Source organism: Miscanthus floridulus, chromosome 15 (genome assembly GCF_019320115.1).
Source record: "Miscanthus floridulus cultivar M001 chromosome 15, ASM1932011v1, whole genome shotgun sequence".
Taxonomy (NCBI): domain Eukaryota; kingdom Viridiplantae; phylum Streptophyta; class Magnoliopsida; order Poales; family Poaceae; genus Miscanthus; species Miscanthus floridulus.
The window spans coordinates 63742869-63760143 of record NC_089594.1 but is presented as its reverse complement, the minus strand read 5'-3'; positions in this window follow the sequence as shown (position 1 = coordinate 63760143).

The following is a 17275-nucleotide window of genomic DNA, read 5'->3' as shown; positions in this document are numbered from 1 at the left end:
GAATCCCGGAGGGCATACGGTGGTTACGGCCACCGATTCCTTCAAAACCAAGTCACAATTTGAGTTGTGGACCTCTCTCATACATGGAAGCAAACTAGAGGAAGAAACCCTAAAGGAAAAAATGAAAACTGGAGGAGGTGAGGGAGATGGGGGCTCCCTCATCCTATTTAACAGGGCTATTACACATTCCCAGTTTTGCCCCTGGATACAAATGAGTTGAACCGCTAAGCCCAAGGGCGTTGTTGTCCAACCCGGTGTAATCTTGATCCGACGGCCACCGCGCCTTCTCACCGGTAGCTTCGCCTCGACGCGAACTCCCCGATGCCGCCACGTGCCGTCCGTCTCTCCTCGGAACCTCCGCCCGGGTTTTGAGGCCCAAACCCGTAAACCGTTCATCCGATGGTTTTGAGGTCCAAACCATCAAACCGTCCGCGAGTAGCGTACTCCATACGCGTCCCCCGCCATCCGACGCGTGTCACCGCCGTCCTCGACCGGCCGGCCCGCCAAGTCCTCCTGAGCCTCGCTCGACTCACGCGTCCGCCGTCTTGACCCGGTCAACACCGTCACTCCATGTCTTCTTGCACTTGTCGATGTCCCAAGTGTCAGCCACCGTGGCTAGTCACCCGGCCTCTGGGTCCCTCGGTCCAAGCCTTACGTCCGTCCTTCACCGCTCCCGGTCTGTCGGCACGGCACGTTCTCCTTGACCTTCACCTCGCCGTCGACCACCGCATCCGAGCTCCACACCTGCACAACACAAGCCAAAAGACATGTCGCACACATAGCTTTCGCCATGGTAGGGTTAGTCACCACTCAACCTACTTCATGGATCACATTGACAATCACTCATCACAAAACGAACACACAATGGTACTTGTCAACCTTGTGTTCGCAAAACTGTGCTGTCAAGTCTGCCAATATATCACCTAACTGTTTTCCAAGTGCAGAAATGGCTGATTAAGAAAATTGATCGCATTAGAAGAAGTTTTCTATGGAGGGGGGAAACTCCAGACAGGACCATCGGAGGTCACTCACTAATAAACTGGCCCACCACATGTTTACCCAAAATCAAGGGCGGCTTGGGAATATTGGACCTGGAAAGATTTGCTAGAGCTCTTAGGCTCCGCTGGCTGTGGTTTAAATGGAAGCAGAAAAATAAAGCGTGGGCTGAGCTGGAAGGTCCCTGTGATAAAGTGGATCGAGAGCTCTTCTACGCTTCAACCATAGTAACCGTTGGTGATGGGAAGACAGCCCCTTTCTGGACGTCCAGTTGGATAAATGGGACCATGGCGAAATCAATAGCGCCGCTGCTGTACATGAAGACAAGAAGAAAGAAGATAACCGTCCATCAAGCACTAACGAATGAAAAATGGATCGATCATATCTATCCACCCACGACGCGTGATGAAGTAACACAATTTGTCAAGCTTTGGGAGGCAATAAGGGGAGTTGCTCCGAATGAATCAGTCGAAGATAATATTATTTGGAGATGAACGGCAGATGGTGAATACACTACAAAGAGTGCTTATGAGGTTCAGTTTGTCGGAGTTTTCAGTAAGCTTAAATTGACACCGATCTGGAAGGCCAAAGCGGAGCAGAAATGTCGGTTCTTTGCATGGACATTGATGCATAAAAAGATTCTTACAGCAAATAATCTTCTCAAAAGAGGATGAACTGATGAAACGGAGTGCAAGTTATGTTCAAGTGATCAAGAAACGCCGGTGCATCTGTGCAAAGACTGCCCTTTTACCAAGGTGGTTTGGGGATTTATAAAACAATGGTTCAATCTGTCAGTGTTGGATTCAGTCAATGTATCAGGTTCCCTACACACTTACTGGTGGAGATGCCGGCAGAAAATTGACAGAAACCAAAGAAGGCAGGTGGATGGGATCTTCATTTATTTCTGGTGGAGCATTTGGAAGGAGAGAAATCGAAGGATTTTCCAACACACTTCCCTTAGCCCTTTGCAGGCCGCTGGACTCTGCAAGGATGAGATCATGCAGTATCGTTTGGCTACGGTTCCCAGGAATGACGAAACGCAATCACAATCGCAGTAGTTCAGTAGTAGTTTCCAGTTTTCTTCTCCTTCGGTCTTTGTTGGCGGTAGTTTTCCTCTTCTGTCCTCAGGGTTTTCGTGCGGTATCTTTTGGTTCAGTGGAAGTTCCAGTTGTTTGGAGCCTTTTTCTTTTTAGTGAGAGGAGTTGGAGTGGAGGAGCAGTATAGGCTGCGCCCTGTAAGTTTTCCTTTATACAGTTTTTCCCTTTATTTCGTCTAATATAACTTACGGCAAAGCTTTTGCCGTCCCTTAAAAAAAAATCTTGCTTTGAGGCTTTTCACGTGGACTGTTGCCCTTTAATTCTCGAGACCTCCCAACCCTATGAAAGGAACAACATTCTACATGGTCCATTCATCATCACCATCTCACTCTTTTTCTCTAGCACGGATTTATATGTGACTGAAATATACATCAGAGGCCTCGATAGATTGAACCTCCTGTAACTATGGTAGTCCATTTTATAGGCAAGGAAGTACTGATTTTATGTGACTCCATGCAGGCATTACCACCATTAAAAAACATGACATCATATGACTTTAAGAACATATTAAAAGATATATGAAATGACCATGGATGCTCCTATTTATTAAGGGGTTCTTCGTTTTCAAGGGCCACGAAGGCTAGTGGTTGGATGCAAGGGAAGTAGATTTAAACATACATAGGCTCCAAAGTGTGTCTAAATGCTAGAGTGTCTTGACATTAGGTCTAGGAGTAAGAACAATAAAAAAGGTTCCGTCCTGAAGGACTTTAGCCTTTCAAAAGAGATTCTACAAGGGTATACAACTGTACCCACAAAGACACCAAGGAGCAACCTCCGTACCCTGGGTCCAGCGCCATGCTGGGGGAACAAGAGTGTCATGGAGGCCGGATTGCTGGAGGAGAACTACGTCCTGTGAGTCTGTGGCCAACGGCCTGTGCCCTGCTGCTGTGCGCCCGTGTTGCCAAGCGAGAGGAAGGCTGATTCAGCAGGTGTCGTATTGGGCTTGATGTTTTGGGCCAAAACTGTATAAGTGGGGTAGTGGATACAGTTGAAGAAGAAAATGGTGGTTGTTCCCTTCCCTTTCATGTTTCCTATAAAATAAATACTTGGCCCATTATAATAACAATAAATAAATAAAGTACCATTTCAAAACAACAGCTCTTTGCCTATCTGGGCTCTCCTTTTTAATACAACTGGCAGCTCTCCTGCCATGTTCGTAAAAAAATTACCATTTTATATACAGGTATCTATAACTGAAGAAATTCCTGTTGAATTCCAAACACCATGAAATCTGTCCAAGAAACAATATTTAAGCAGACATGTATCACCGACAGCTGTATATTGAAAAAGGAAAAACACGATTTCGATCTTGTGCAAGAAGATAAACAAGCTTTGTGCTTCTGGCAGGCTATGCGCTCAAACTTCGCTTGAAATACCGAGTTCCTGGTAACTTGAATTGTCAAATAACAATACTAGCTCTCTGGCGCTGACGCTTGAGCGGGTCACCGGCAGCAGGACGCACGTCATCAGCCCGTTCGCTTGGTCGTATTTGACTTATAAGCCATAACTTATCAGCTAATGAATAGTATTTTTCTCTCACGCCAAACCAGCTAACAGTACTTTCAACCATGGCTTATAAGTCAAACAAGCCTATCTCAAAATAGCATGCATGGAAATTCCATATATTAGATATTAATTTTATGTTGTTTTCAGTCTTCAGTATACTACTAGGTAGCGTGCCCGTACATTGCTACGGAACAACTAAACTTTTATACTAAAAATACATAGATCGCATGATAAGATATGCTAAATTTCTAGACTTCATCAAAATATTTGATCTTTGATGTTATGTCTGCTGGGCACCACCAAAACAGAACTGTCAACGAAGTCACAGCTCAAGCTCAAGGGGAAAGATCCATACAAACCAAATGATCAAAATGTTCAATACTGCAATGTGCATATTCTAGGTGGTGCCCAGAGAATTACATATTCTCATGAAACACTATAATATACTTGATCTTAGCAACATGTTGTTTTGAGCCACATTTTAGATGTATAAGCACCAATTTTACATGAAAGTATCAACGCAAGCTTGTTGAAGAAAGGACACTAAACACATAATACAAAGCACGGAGTTCAAATTAAAGGAAGTGGTCATGATAGTCAAGTTCATTACAACCTCCCTTCAAATTATTTGATCCATGAGACCCTACATTGTTTGATCCATGCATAGCTACAACTGCGTACACTTTTCTCAAGCTATGCCCTTATAAAAAAAATTTCCGGTACACCATAGTATCCTTCTTCACCATTCTCATCACGCCGTAGGCAACACGCTTCGGTGTCGTATGCAGGATGCAGCTTTCTAAATATAAGTGTTGCAGTTTGCACAGGCATTTTTGGAATGTTAGTAGTTGAACTTGATCAATCTTTAGCAGCAGCTCCACAAATGTTTACTTCCAGGCCTTGCTCCTTGGGTGACAACAATGAGTACAACAGGTTCTAACTTAAGAATTCAGAACCGTCATAGGTTCAGACTTCAGAGCAATAGACAATAGAGCATTATAGGTTCAAATAATAGAGATAAGTGGAGAACAGAGAAGAGATACATCATCACCTAAGAGAAGCACAAGGTGGCGGCTTGGCGCCATGGCGTGGTAGGGCGCTTGTGGGGTGGTGGCCTGGTAGGCCTGTGCTGGCGGCAATAAGAGCAATAGCGAGGGGACACTAACCTACTTTGTGATATTGAGGACGTGATCTAATAACAAATAGAGAGGCACCTACTGTAGTTGCAGTGTTACATCATACAAAGAGCAATCTGAATAATTGTAGATTGGCAACCATAACGGAAGCAATTTAACTGCCAAAAGATTTTTTTTCAGTGTCTTAATTAATTTAAAAGCAGAAGGATGGGAACTGCAGTCCATTATCTATTGATAACCTAAGCAAAAATAGACCCCATTTATCTGCAATGATATTGATTTGCATTACTCTAGTTGAAACATCTGTTTTGGGCAAAGGTGCAGACAAATTTTTGGATCGGTGGCTAGTTAATTTTGCCTACATAAAACATTTCAAGCAACACATGCCATTTCTTCAGAGTGTAAATGAATGCAAGATACAAGAAGCACTTGGAACCAAACAGATTAGAGAAGAACCTTCCCATATTAAACAAAGTAGGTTAACGTACAACATAAGGGGACTAGAGATGTGCATGGACAAAATTCATCTTGCTACATTGAAGCGACATGTTGCTTTCCTGTTTGCATTCTATTAGTGAGCCTTTAAAACAGAACATAATAGAACTTTGTTTAAAAAGGACCAAATGAATATTTTACAAAGGTCCAATATTCAATCAATCTCTACACAATACATGCATAGCATATGTGTGCATTATTACAATTACCTAAATAAGAATCATCACAACCTGGTCTCTACACAGTGGAAGTCACATTGGCTTTAACTTACTAATATGTCAACCTCTATCTTTTTATTTTAATCTTGGTGGCAAAGCTGCAACTTTCAGAAATTTCAAACAGAATAGTGATAGCCAAAGTTAACTTAAGGCTTGTTTGGTAGCAGAAGAAGCTACATATGGAGAAAGTTAATTGCAGAGAATCAAATCTTGGACATACCTCTTCTGAAGAATGTCTTCAACCAAGTTTTGGTGCTGCAAAAATGTGAAACTGCAGATATCTTCTCAAAATTTTCTCCAACCGATTTTGGTACTGCAAAAAAAATAGTCGGCACAAGAAATAGCACATGGTTAGACACTTCTTTTCCCAAATAATTATTTAAGCAAAAAAGTAATCTGCTTCTTGTTCTCTACTCCACAAGCAACAAAAGAAGCAAAAGAACAAAGTGATTTAACATACCTCGGAACCAATCTTCTGACTTCCCTTTGAATTCCTTGCCACGTTCTTCATAAACAAGGATGCCGAAAGACATATCAGAGAGAAAGAGATTCAGGATCAGACTCATTCCTTGCTTCTTTGAGTACTACTCAAAGATGTCTCAAAGAAAAATGATTAATGCCTTTTTCTTTCTTCTGTACATAAAAATGTATGGGGTGTAAAAGTTATCCCTGAGATAAGAAAAATATTAACAAAATCCTTATAGGGAGCAAAAAAATTTATAAAAATAGATAGAAAAATGATTGTTCAAATTCCTATTCTACTGTTTAACAGATGCAAATATTCACATGGGTGCAGTTCATAAGATAACAGTGCATGCACAACTGTATGCAGAAAAAAATATGAAGAAACTTCAATGCACAATAATGACAAAGATCAGATTTGGATAACGCAACAGAAATGTAGAATAGGTCCACTGGAAAAGCATCGCATGTTATCAAGCATCTCACATGCAAGAGGTAGGGAAAACATCAAATTTTGATGCATTCTAAAAGAACAACTATTCTTAAATATTTTTCTGTAGCAACGCACGGGCATCAGCATCAGCATCAGCCGTTTTTTCAGCCAGCTGAACAGAGCCAAAGCCCTGAATTTATGGCGACTAAGAAATCATTGAATAAGACCTGAGACAATAGAGAAGCACTCATGCACTCAGAAAAATTCAGCTACAATAAAGATTGGATATAAAATCGTCCATGAATTAAAAATTAAGAAATTTTAATTTGAGTCACAAATTGTAGTGTGGTTTCATGTCTAGCTACTTAGACACCAGCAAATGCATTTTTTTAGCAAGCAAACCTTCCTGAACAGTTGCTGAGCTTATTGAAACAAAAATGTTCCTGTGGTCATTGTACTGGATAATTAATGCCATATATCACAAAGCCCTGAATTTATGGTGACTAAGAAATCATTGAATAAGGCCTGAGAGAACAGAGAAGCACTCATGCACTCAGAAAAATTCAGCTATAATAAAGATTGGATATAAAATCGTCCATGAATTCAAAATTGAGAAATTTTAATTTGAGTCACTAATTGTAGTGTGGTTTCATGTCCAGCTACTTAGACACCAGCAAGTGCATTTTTTAGCAAATGATTTAAATTAGTAATGGCAAAGCTCAAGATTACTTGTATGGCAATTGCTGCCCAATCAAAGCCGTGAAGTTTGCTGAAAAAAACATGAATCCACATTCTCAAAATCACTATCAGGTTATAGCAAAACACGAAGACTCTTTTCTCCATGACTACATTATTCATCTTCGTTCGATTCACAGAGAGGTTAATCTTTGCCTCCCTGGAGTGCTACAATATAAAGGATATAACAATATAACTTCAATGGAATTTATTAGTTACCTTTGCTTCACTGATCGCTGCCACTGATGTTGTACTTAAGTTTTGCCATGCACAAATCGTTCCTTTAGTTGATACTCTATGCTGACCAAAACTCTATTTTCATGTGGCCTGCTTAAATAATTTCCCTATTCCAGAAAGTAATTCCTTTAGTCGATACTCATTGCTAGGAGATCATGGATTATGCAAAGAAACTGAACAGATGACTTACCAGTATATAGTCCCATTACTGCCAGTCTGCCACCTCCCTAAACACGAGCTGTATGTACACATCAGTGATAACATCAGTGGCTTTCTCAAGTATTGCTTTACTGTTTATTATATCAGCATATCTTAATAACCTGCCATCAGTCCACCAACTAGACAGACCGAAACCACAGCAGCTCAGCCAAGAATATATTCTAGGTGAAAGCTAATATTCAGTCAACAAGAATACACATATAATCTCAAAAAAAAACAAGAATACATCTGTTGGATAGATTATGAAGTACTCCTGAGACATGATAGCTGGAGGAGTCCACTGCTGCTGAGAAAGAGCAATTGTTGTCACTGCAGATCTTGGGTTCTGGCCGTTGCGTTGGCCTTGGTGGGGATTCAGAGATGGACTCTGTCTGTCGGGTTCATAAACCAGGGGTCCCTCGTGGACTGGCTTCCCAACAGAGGCTCGGCCCAAGCAGACAACGCGCAACTCGTGGGCCAACCCAAGTGCCTGGACGACAGGCCAGAAGGAAGATCCAAACACCAACCAGAAGGCCTGGCTGAGGAGGAACGACTCCGTTTCCGACTCCGGCCCGCCTCTCCGACCGGAGCACTCGCTTCGGTCTCGAGCCCGTCTCCGGACGGCCTCTCCGACCAGAAGGCTTGGCCAAACACCACTTCTGACTCCGACCCACAACTCCGACCGGGGGTGCACCAAACCCCTGCTCATTGCTCTTCTCCGACTGGTGCGATCAGAGCTGACTGGAACCCACCGATCGGGGACGCCCGCTTGGTAAGGATCAGAAAACGAACGGAGAAAGTAAGGCGAAGCACACAAGTCAAACCACAATACTGAGGACCGTACCCTATACACCTATAGAAACAGTACTCTGCAACCTCCCTGACACGACAAAGCCCAAACAGTGTTGTAGGCGCCGACATTTTCCCCTACAGTATTGTGGGCGCCATTAACTCCCATACAGTAAGGCTCCCCCCACATGCCTCTGGGCATCAACAGTGTTGTGGGCGCCGATATTTACCGTACCGGGCGAACATGGTAAAACCCCTTGCATGCCTCCAGGTCTCGACAGTGTGGCAGGCGCCGACGTCTGCCGTACCCGAAGAAGACAACACAATCTCCCACATGCATCTGACATCCAACAGTGTTGTGGGCGCCTACCATCATCTTGTACCCGCCGGTGTAGGCAACAAGGATTAGAAGCATACGTACTCCCTCCCTCTCACTTGTAAGGCCATCCCCTTCATCTATAAAAGGGGATGCGCTCTCTCCCAACATGCAGATTCATTCAAGCTCATTCAAGTGATTCCAGATTCATTAGATCGATCAAGTTCACTAGCACACAACAGCAAAACCACTAGGATCAAACCACGAGCACACGCTCGGGCACTTAGCTCATAGCGGGGCTCCCGTCGCTCTCGGTCCTTCCGACCAGAGTCCGACCGGACCTCTTGTACCCCCCATCTTTCTCCTTCTCGTTTGTAACCCCACTGCAAACTTCGAGCACCTGGGCTCAAGAATACAGTCACCGACCGACTCAAACTGGACGTAGGGCACGTTGTGTGAACCAATATAAACCCTGTGTCATTGAGTGCTAGGTCACCTCCGATCACAACGTACGATAAAACTACAAATATTTACTTATTGGTCACTTTCTGCATCGACAGTTGGCGCCGTCCGTGGGGAAGACGTTGTACGTTCAACACTTTTTGGTCATTGAATGGCCCACTTTTCCGCCACCTTCGCCATGGCGGGCTCAGGCGATACGATTTGCTTCAGCTCACTAGAGTTTCCTACACTCCCACTTGTTGGGATGTGGGTTCCCCCTGTCTTCGAGCCATCCCGGGCCTTCCTCCTTGGAAGCCAAGACTTCGTCGCCAACCGGCTCATCATACTACACCTCCGTAAGGAGGCACTCATTTCGGCGCCCGTCAGAGGGGCGCCCTCCATCGGCTCCAGGACGCACGACAACTTCAACGACGCGGCATCTGCGCTTCATTCCGAGCAAACTCTCTGTTCAAACCCCGCTGTGAGTAATATGCATACTGTTATTTACTCTCTATTTACTCTCTCCCACCGATTATACGGAGGGACCGTATTAACCGCACCACAAACACCGTACGATCGGTTCCCCTACGGCCTCGCATCCCCCGCGGACGCATACGCTCGGGGCTCCGAAGGATGCTGGCGCCATCCCTCCTCACATACGAATTCGTGGGAATGGCGAGCTATGCTCCTACCACTTTCCACGAACTCCCGGATGACGAGGGTGAGAGTGATGGCTCCAGCATCGGCGATGTGGCACCTTGCCACCGTCCGTCTAGGGAGTGTGCTATGGCGGACGCTCTGGGATAGCCGCCGGTGGTTGTGGAGTCTGTGCAGACTCACACCCCTCTGGACCCGCTTGCAGGGGCCCTCGTGTCTGTGCAAGCACACGCCAAGGAATTACGGCAATGGCGGCAGAACCAGACGTCGCCTGTGCCGGTGCGCTCGGTACAGCACGGTGCGCCCCATGCACATGACCCAGCGGGCGGCGCCCGGGGTCACGCCCGCCAGGTCCAACACGACATCATAAATGAGGGGGACGATCTCCCACAGTTCGCTCAGGCTAGCCAGAACATCGCTGCTGCGGCAATGCTTCTACGCGGTGTTCCTGAGCCCGTCGACCCCCAGGAGCGGGCGGTCTACCAGAACCTCCGGGTGCTAGCAGAAGCCACCGCCGTTCAACAGGCGGAAAGCTATGCATCGCGACTCCGACACACGCCCTTTATCCCCACCGGGGGAGTGGGGACGTGCTAAATGGATCACTCCGTCCGCTCGCCACTACGGCCGCCAAGTGTAGCTCAGGAGGCAGCGGCCGCACCATGGTCTGACCTGGCACCTGCTCTACACCGACCGCTGGTATGTGGATGACCCGATCCACACCTAAGACAACATGTAGCGTCATCAGCAACCAGCATCAGGTCTGCCATGATGATGACAACCACCGGGCGGCGATGAGGGCGGGCGATGCGGGTCCTGGCCAAACCATCGAGGGGAGTAGTGAAACGCGCCCTAGGCACGGTCGCCGGCCAGACGATCGGAGTCCCAGCCCTGAGGGCCTAGGACATGGGCCTTTGACCGACGTATCTAGAGAGCGCCATTCCCACAGCTCTTTTGACCGCCCACCAACGTCACCAAGTACACCGGGGAGACAAATCACGGTATTTGGCTCGAAGACTTCAGGCTCCCCTACCGGGCCGGAGAGGTGGATGATGACTATTTCCTCCCGCACGATAGCATCCGCGACTGGGCGGACCTCAAGAGGGTCTTTGTCAGAAATTTCCAAGGGACATATGTCCACCCTGAAAACTCCTGAGACCTCAAGAGCTGCCAGTAGGAGCCCCATGAGTCCCTGCGGGATTACATCCAGAGGTTCTCCCAATGATGCAACTCCCTCCCTGATGTCGTCGACATGGATGTCATCAGCGCATTCCTCTCCGGGATGACCTGCGAGTCCCTGATCCACAGGCTTGGCTACCTGAAACCTCGTACCACCCGTGACCTGCTCGACATCGCCACTAACCATGCCTCCGACGAGGAGGCAGTCGGGGCGGTCTTCAACGGAGGCCAGGACAAAGGCAAGGTCAAGTGCATGGACCAAGATGAGGGCCGCTCCACACAGAGGGGCAAAAAGAACAAAAAAATCGGCGCCAATCGGACAACACCGCATTGGTCGCCGTGGCTGATCGCATGGCAAGCAGCCCTAGTAGGGGCTGCCTGACCACTTTAACAAGCTCATGGATAGTCTGTGCACCAACCACGCCTACACCGTCAAACACCTCTACAAGGACTATGAGCTCCTCAAATGTTTCCTCCGATAAGCCAGCGGGCCGAAAGAGGGGGACGACAAAGAGACGGTAGCCAAGAAAGGAGGCACGACAGGCAAGGACGGAGACAGTTTTCCCAACCCTAAGGAATGCATCATGATCTTTGGTGGATCCGACGCCATCTAGACCAAACGCCAGCACAAGGTGCGCTATAGGGAGGCATCCGCCGCTGAGACGGCCGCCCCCTCCTTCCTCAGCTGGTCAGAATCTCCGATCACCTTCGATCAGAGGGACCATCCCTCCCACATCATGAGACCAGGGCATTACCCGCTCGTCGTCGACCCCATCATCCGCAAGAAGCGCCTCAACATCCTCTACGTCAACACCCTCAATGCCATGCGCATCCCTTGGTCAGAACTCCACCTAGCGGGGTCTCCCTTCCACGTGGTGATCCTAGGAGCGCAGGCATACCCGCTCGGGCAGATTGACCTGTCCGTCACGTTTGGCAACCGAGCCAACTTCTGTTCGGAGGTCCTCACCTTCGAAGTGGTGGACTTTCTAGGGTCCTACCATGCCATCTTGGGGTAGCCATACTACGCCAAATTCATGGCGATCCCCAACTACACCTACCTCAAGCTGAAGATGCTGGGATCGAATGGCGTCATCACCGTGAGCAGCGCCTTCTTGCACACCTTCACGTGTGACCACGAGCATTTTGAGCTCACCACCATGGTCGTCAACTCGTCCGAGCTCCCGCGAATCGAGGAGTCATTGACCCCGATAGTCCCAGACTGCAGCAAACCAACCTCCTCAACGGCCTACTGCCCGCTTGAGGAAACCAAGGCGGTGGGAATCGACCCCACCAACCCAACCAAGATGGTGCGGATTGGGACCCAGCTCCTAGCCAAATAGGAATGCGAGCTCGTTGACTTCCTGTGCGCCAATCGTGATGTCTTTGCATGGTAGCCTTCTGACATGCCAGGCATACCATGGGAGGTCACCGAGCATGCACTGCGCCTCATCCTAGGCTCGAAGCCCACCAAGCAGCACCTGCGTCGCTTCAATGACGAGAGGCGTAGGGCCATAGGCGAAGAGATCGCTAAACTCCTGGCAACCGGAATCATCAGAGAGGTATTCCACTCCAACTGGCTTACCAATCCCATTCTTGTTAAAAAGAAGACCGGGAAGTGAAGAATGTGCGTTGATTATACTGGCCCCAACAAAGCGTGTCCAAAGGATCACTTTCCTTTGCCACGTATAGACCAGATAGTCGACTCCACCTCGGGTTGCGAGATCCTCTTCTTTCTGGATGCCTACTCATGCTATCACCAGATCATGATGAAAGAGTCTGATCAGCTCGCAACCTCATTCATCACCCCATATGGTTCGTACTGCTATGTAACCATGCCTTTTGGCTTGAAGAACGCTAGCACCACCTACCAAAGGAGCATGCAGCAATGCTTCGCCAACCAAATCGACCCGCTCGATCAGCCTGATCAAGCCGAGCGGCCAAGACAAACGATCGCCATCTACATTGATGACATAGTGGTCAAAACGACTCTAGCTTGTGTCCTGATCACAAACTTGGTCACAACGTTCATGAACCTCCGAAGGTTCAACATCAGGCTGAATCTTGAAAAATGTGTTTTAGGGGTTCTGAAGGGGAAGTTGCTGGGATACATTGTGTTCGAGTGCGGCATCGAGGCCAACCCCAAAAAAATCATGGCCATCTCCAACATGGGCCCCATACGCAATGTCAAGGGTGTGCAAACGCTCACCGGCTATATGGCTGCCCTACAACGATTCATCTCCTGGCTTGGCGAATGGGGGATGCCACTCTACAAACTCCTCAAAAAGACAGACACTTTCATCTGGACTGAGGAAGCTCAACAGGCTCTAGAGAGCCTCAAAGCATCCTTGACATCAGCCCCAATCCTCGTCGCTCCCGAATGGGGAGAACCCCTTCTCCTCTACATCGCAGCCAGCAACCACGTGGTGAGCGCCGCACAGGTCGTCGAAAGAGAGGAGCCAAGACAATACCTTAAGGTCCAGTGGCCCGTGTACTTCATCGGGGAAGTACTCACCGACCCTAAGGTCTGGTACCCCTAGGTGCAGAAACTCCTATACGCTGTACTGATGATGACCCAGAAGCTCATGCACTACTTCATCGACCACGAAGTCATGGTCGTCACTTCATACCCGCTCGGGGACATCATCCACAACCACGACGCTGCGGGATGGATCTCTAAGTGGGCACTCGAACTCATGGGCCACGACATGAGGTACATCCCCCGTACCACCATTAAATCTCAGGCTCTTGAAGAGCTTGTCGCTGAATGGACAGAGGTGCAGCTACCGACCCTGGATGTCACCCATGAGTACTGGAGAATGTACTTCGATGGGTCCATAATGGCACCCGGCTCAGGGGTCAGAGTGGTTCTGATCTCCCCGGATGGGAGTAGGCTCCACTATGCCATCCGCCTCCACTTTTTAGCCTCAAACAATGCCGCGGAGTATGAGGCCCTCATCAATGGACTACGCATCACCATCGAGCTTGGCGCTACATGACTCTACGTTCGTGGTGACTCAGAGCTGGTCATTGATCAGGTCATGAAGAAGTCCTCTTGCAAAAGCCCCCTGATGGCAGCATACTGCCAAGAGGTGTGCAAGCTCGAGGACAAATTCTAGGGGATCGAGCTGCATCACGTCCCCTGAAAGGACAACGACGTCACCTATTTTCTTGCAAAATTGGCCGCCAGGCAGGATACATCCCCAAGCGGGGTCTTCATCAACAACATCCATGAACCATCCGCCCGCATCATGGAAGGTCCGGTCCAGACACACCTCGATGCCCACCCAGTGCACGAGGGCTCCGACCCTGATGCCAAGCCAGCGCCCAGGGGCTCCGACCCCAATGCTAAGCCAGCGCTCGGGGGCTCCGATCCTAGTACCTTCATGACGACATCACCCGCCAGCATCACCGTGTTGGCACTCGATCAAACCGACTGGCGAGTGTCGCTACTCGCCTACCTACTCGAGGAGGTTCTCCCACCCGAAAGGACTGAAGCCCGACGGATCACTCGATGGGCCAAGACCTTCGTCGCGCTCGGTGACAAACTCTACAAATGGAGTCCATCGGGGGTACTCATGAAATGCATCCCCACTAACCAGGGGAAGCAGCTCCTCCTCGAGGTCCATGCCAGAATTTGTGGACATCATGCGACCCCAAGGTTGCTGGTCGAAAAAGCCTTTCGCCAAGGTTTTTACTGGCCCACCGTGCTACGAGATACAAAGGAGGCTATCCACAGGTGTGAAGGATGCCAGTTCTACGCTCGACAAACCCATTTGCCGGTGTAGGAGCTCCAAACCATCCCTATGACCTGGCCATTCATGGTTTGGGGCCTCAACATGGTGGGACCCCTCAAAAAGGGCCCAGGCGGTTTCACTCACCTACTCATAGCAGTCGACAAATTCACCAAGTGGATAGAGGCCAAGCCCATCACTAACATCCGCTCAGAAGAGGTGGTCAAATTCTTCCTCGACATCATCTACCTGTTCGGCGTTCCTAATTGCATCATCATTGACCACGGGACTAACTTCACCGAGAAAATGTTCCTGGACTTTAGTGATGGATACGGCATCAGAATCGACTGGGCCTCGGTAGGACACCCACGTACTAATGGTCAGGTCGAGCATGCCAATGGCATGGTCCTCCAAGGACTCAAGTCACGCATCTTCGACCGACTCAACAAGTACGTCGGGCGATGGGTTGCAAAGGTCCCAGCAATCCTCTGGAGCCTGAGGATGACCCCGAACCGATCCATAGGGTTCACACCCTTCTTCCTGGCCTACGGAGCTAAAGCGGTACTGCCCTCCGACCTCGACCATGGCGCCCCAAGAGTAAAGGCTTTCGACCATGACTGAGCCATGGAGGCTCAACAAGACGCAATCGACCTGCTCGAGGAGGCCCGCGAGATGACCGTCATCCACTCCACTTGCTACCAGCAAACTCTCCGCAGGTACCACAAAAGGAAGATCAGGGGGAGGATACTCGAAGTCGGCGATCTCGTACTCCGAAGGACCCAATCAACGAAGGAAAAACACAAACTCTCTCCACCATGGGAAGGACCCTATACGGTGACCGAAGTGATCCGACCAGGCACCTACCGACTAGAGGACGACAACGACAATGTTCTTACCAACACTTGGAACATTGAATAGCTACATCGTTTTCCCCTAAATTTGGTCTTACCGCTTTTTAGTCAAACACTTGCTCCTATAAAGCACCCCAGCCCGAACATTTTTAGCCCGGGTCGCTCGGGGGCTCCATGAGGGTACAATACTAAGAATTACCTCTCTTTTTTACTATCACATGGTAAACAACCTTGTCCCCAAACGGAAGCACATTCCATTCCTGTGATTGCCCTACGTAACTTTGTTCTTACTCCTAACTGAATGCACCCTACCATGACCTACGGTTATGAGCAGTCGAGCCCAGCGGGCCATGCCTAGGTTCTTAAAAGTTGTAGCCTACGGAACTAATGGGTAGGTGCAAAAAAAGAAAGGACAAAAACAAAGGCTACGCTAGGATAAAAACAGGGAACATATAGTAACTCTATCACAAAAACAAAACTGATGTATTCATGGATACAAAAAACTGTTCACATGGGGACTCACCCACGAACTCAACTATTACATTTTCTAACCACTTCCAATCCAAATACTACTGCGGCCGCTTGACGACATCGCTTGATGCCAAAGGAGAGGCCACGGCACACGCCACCGGACATAACCACCATGACGGGTACCTCAAGGGACCCACCCGGTTCTGCTCCCTCAACTTTGGCGAGCGCAACAAGGACCTCGAGGGACCTGCCCGGTTCTGCTCCCTCAACTTCGACGAGCGCAACGGGTACCTCAAGGGCGTCGCACCCATAGATGCTCAGCAGAAGAGCATGGAGCTCCTGACCTTCTCATGCAGTCGAGGCAGCTCCTGGGCAGGGACGCGGCCACCGAGGTATGGCCACCATGGCTGGAAGAGATCTCATCAAACTTTATTAACTGGCCAACCCGAGCAACTACATGTATGAAACCCTCCACCAGCATGATCCTGAGCAACTTCCCCTCCGACAAAGCTTGCCTAGTGAAAATCCACCGGAGAAAATCCACACATGGCTCCATCCCAAAAAAAGGCCTCACAGATGAATCTAGTGTGCCACCTCCTTCGGCGGAAGGTGCCCCTTCTCAAGCAAAGACGGCCAACACCGCCCTGGGCAGCGTCTAGCTCGACATTGCGCCCTGGATTCACGAAAGGATCTGTAAGTCTTCCCGCTCGCTTACCCTCGCTCTCACTTAGGAACCACCATGGCATACAGGCACTCTCGATGAGGAAGAAGGAGGAGAGACAATAGTTGGAGAACAGGCAAAGGACTACGACGAGAAGCCCTCTCCCTCCCCCTATTTAAGGAGAAAACGCAACAACTAAAGAGGGGCAAAAGATCAGAGCAAAAAACTCTCTTCCTTCCCCCATTCAATGCGGATGGGAAACGATGGAACGCACCCTGACCGCTGGGACGTACACTGACTGACGAAACGACGCCTGGTCAGACAGAACGGCGCCAGGTAAGACGAGACGTGGCCTGGGTATGGCCCACCACTACCACACGCCGAAAAACCAAAGCGTCACCCCACATAGGCGGTTGTCTACCTCCCCAGGTGGGACTTGGAAAAACCCAAACAATGGGATCTCCGTCAGGAGAGACCATCGGGCTTCCTAAGTCGATTGAATGGCACTACTACAGAAATGAACTTGCGCAGCGTTGCATAATCGGCCTCCGTGGTGGGCACTATTTTTGCCCGCCACGGTAATTCGGTGGCCGGCCGGCCACAAAGACGCCTGCTACGGTAAATGATTTACTACAGCGGGCAACCTTATTTGCCCGCTACGGTAAATCC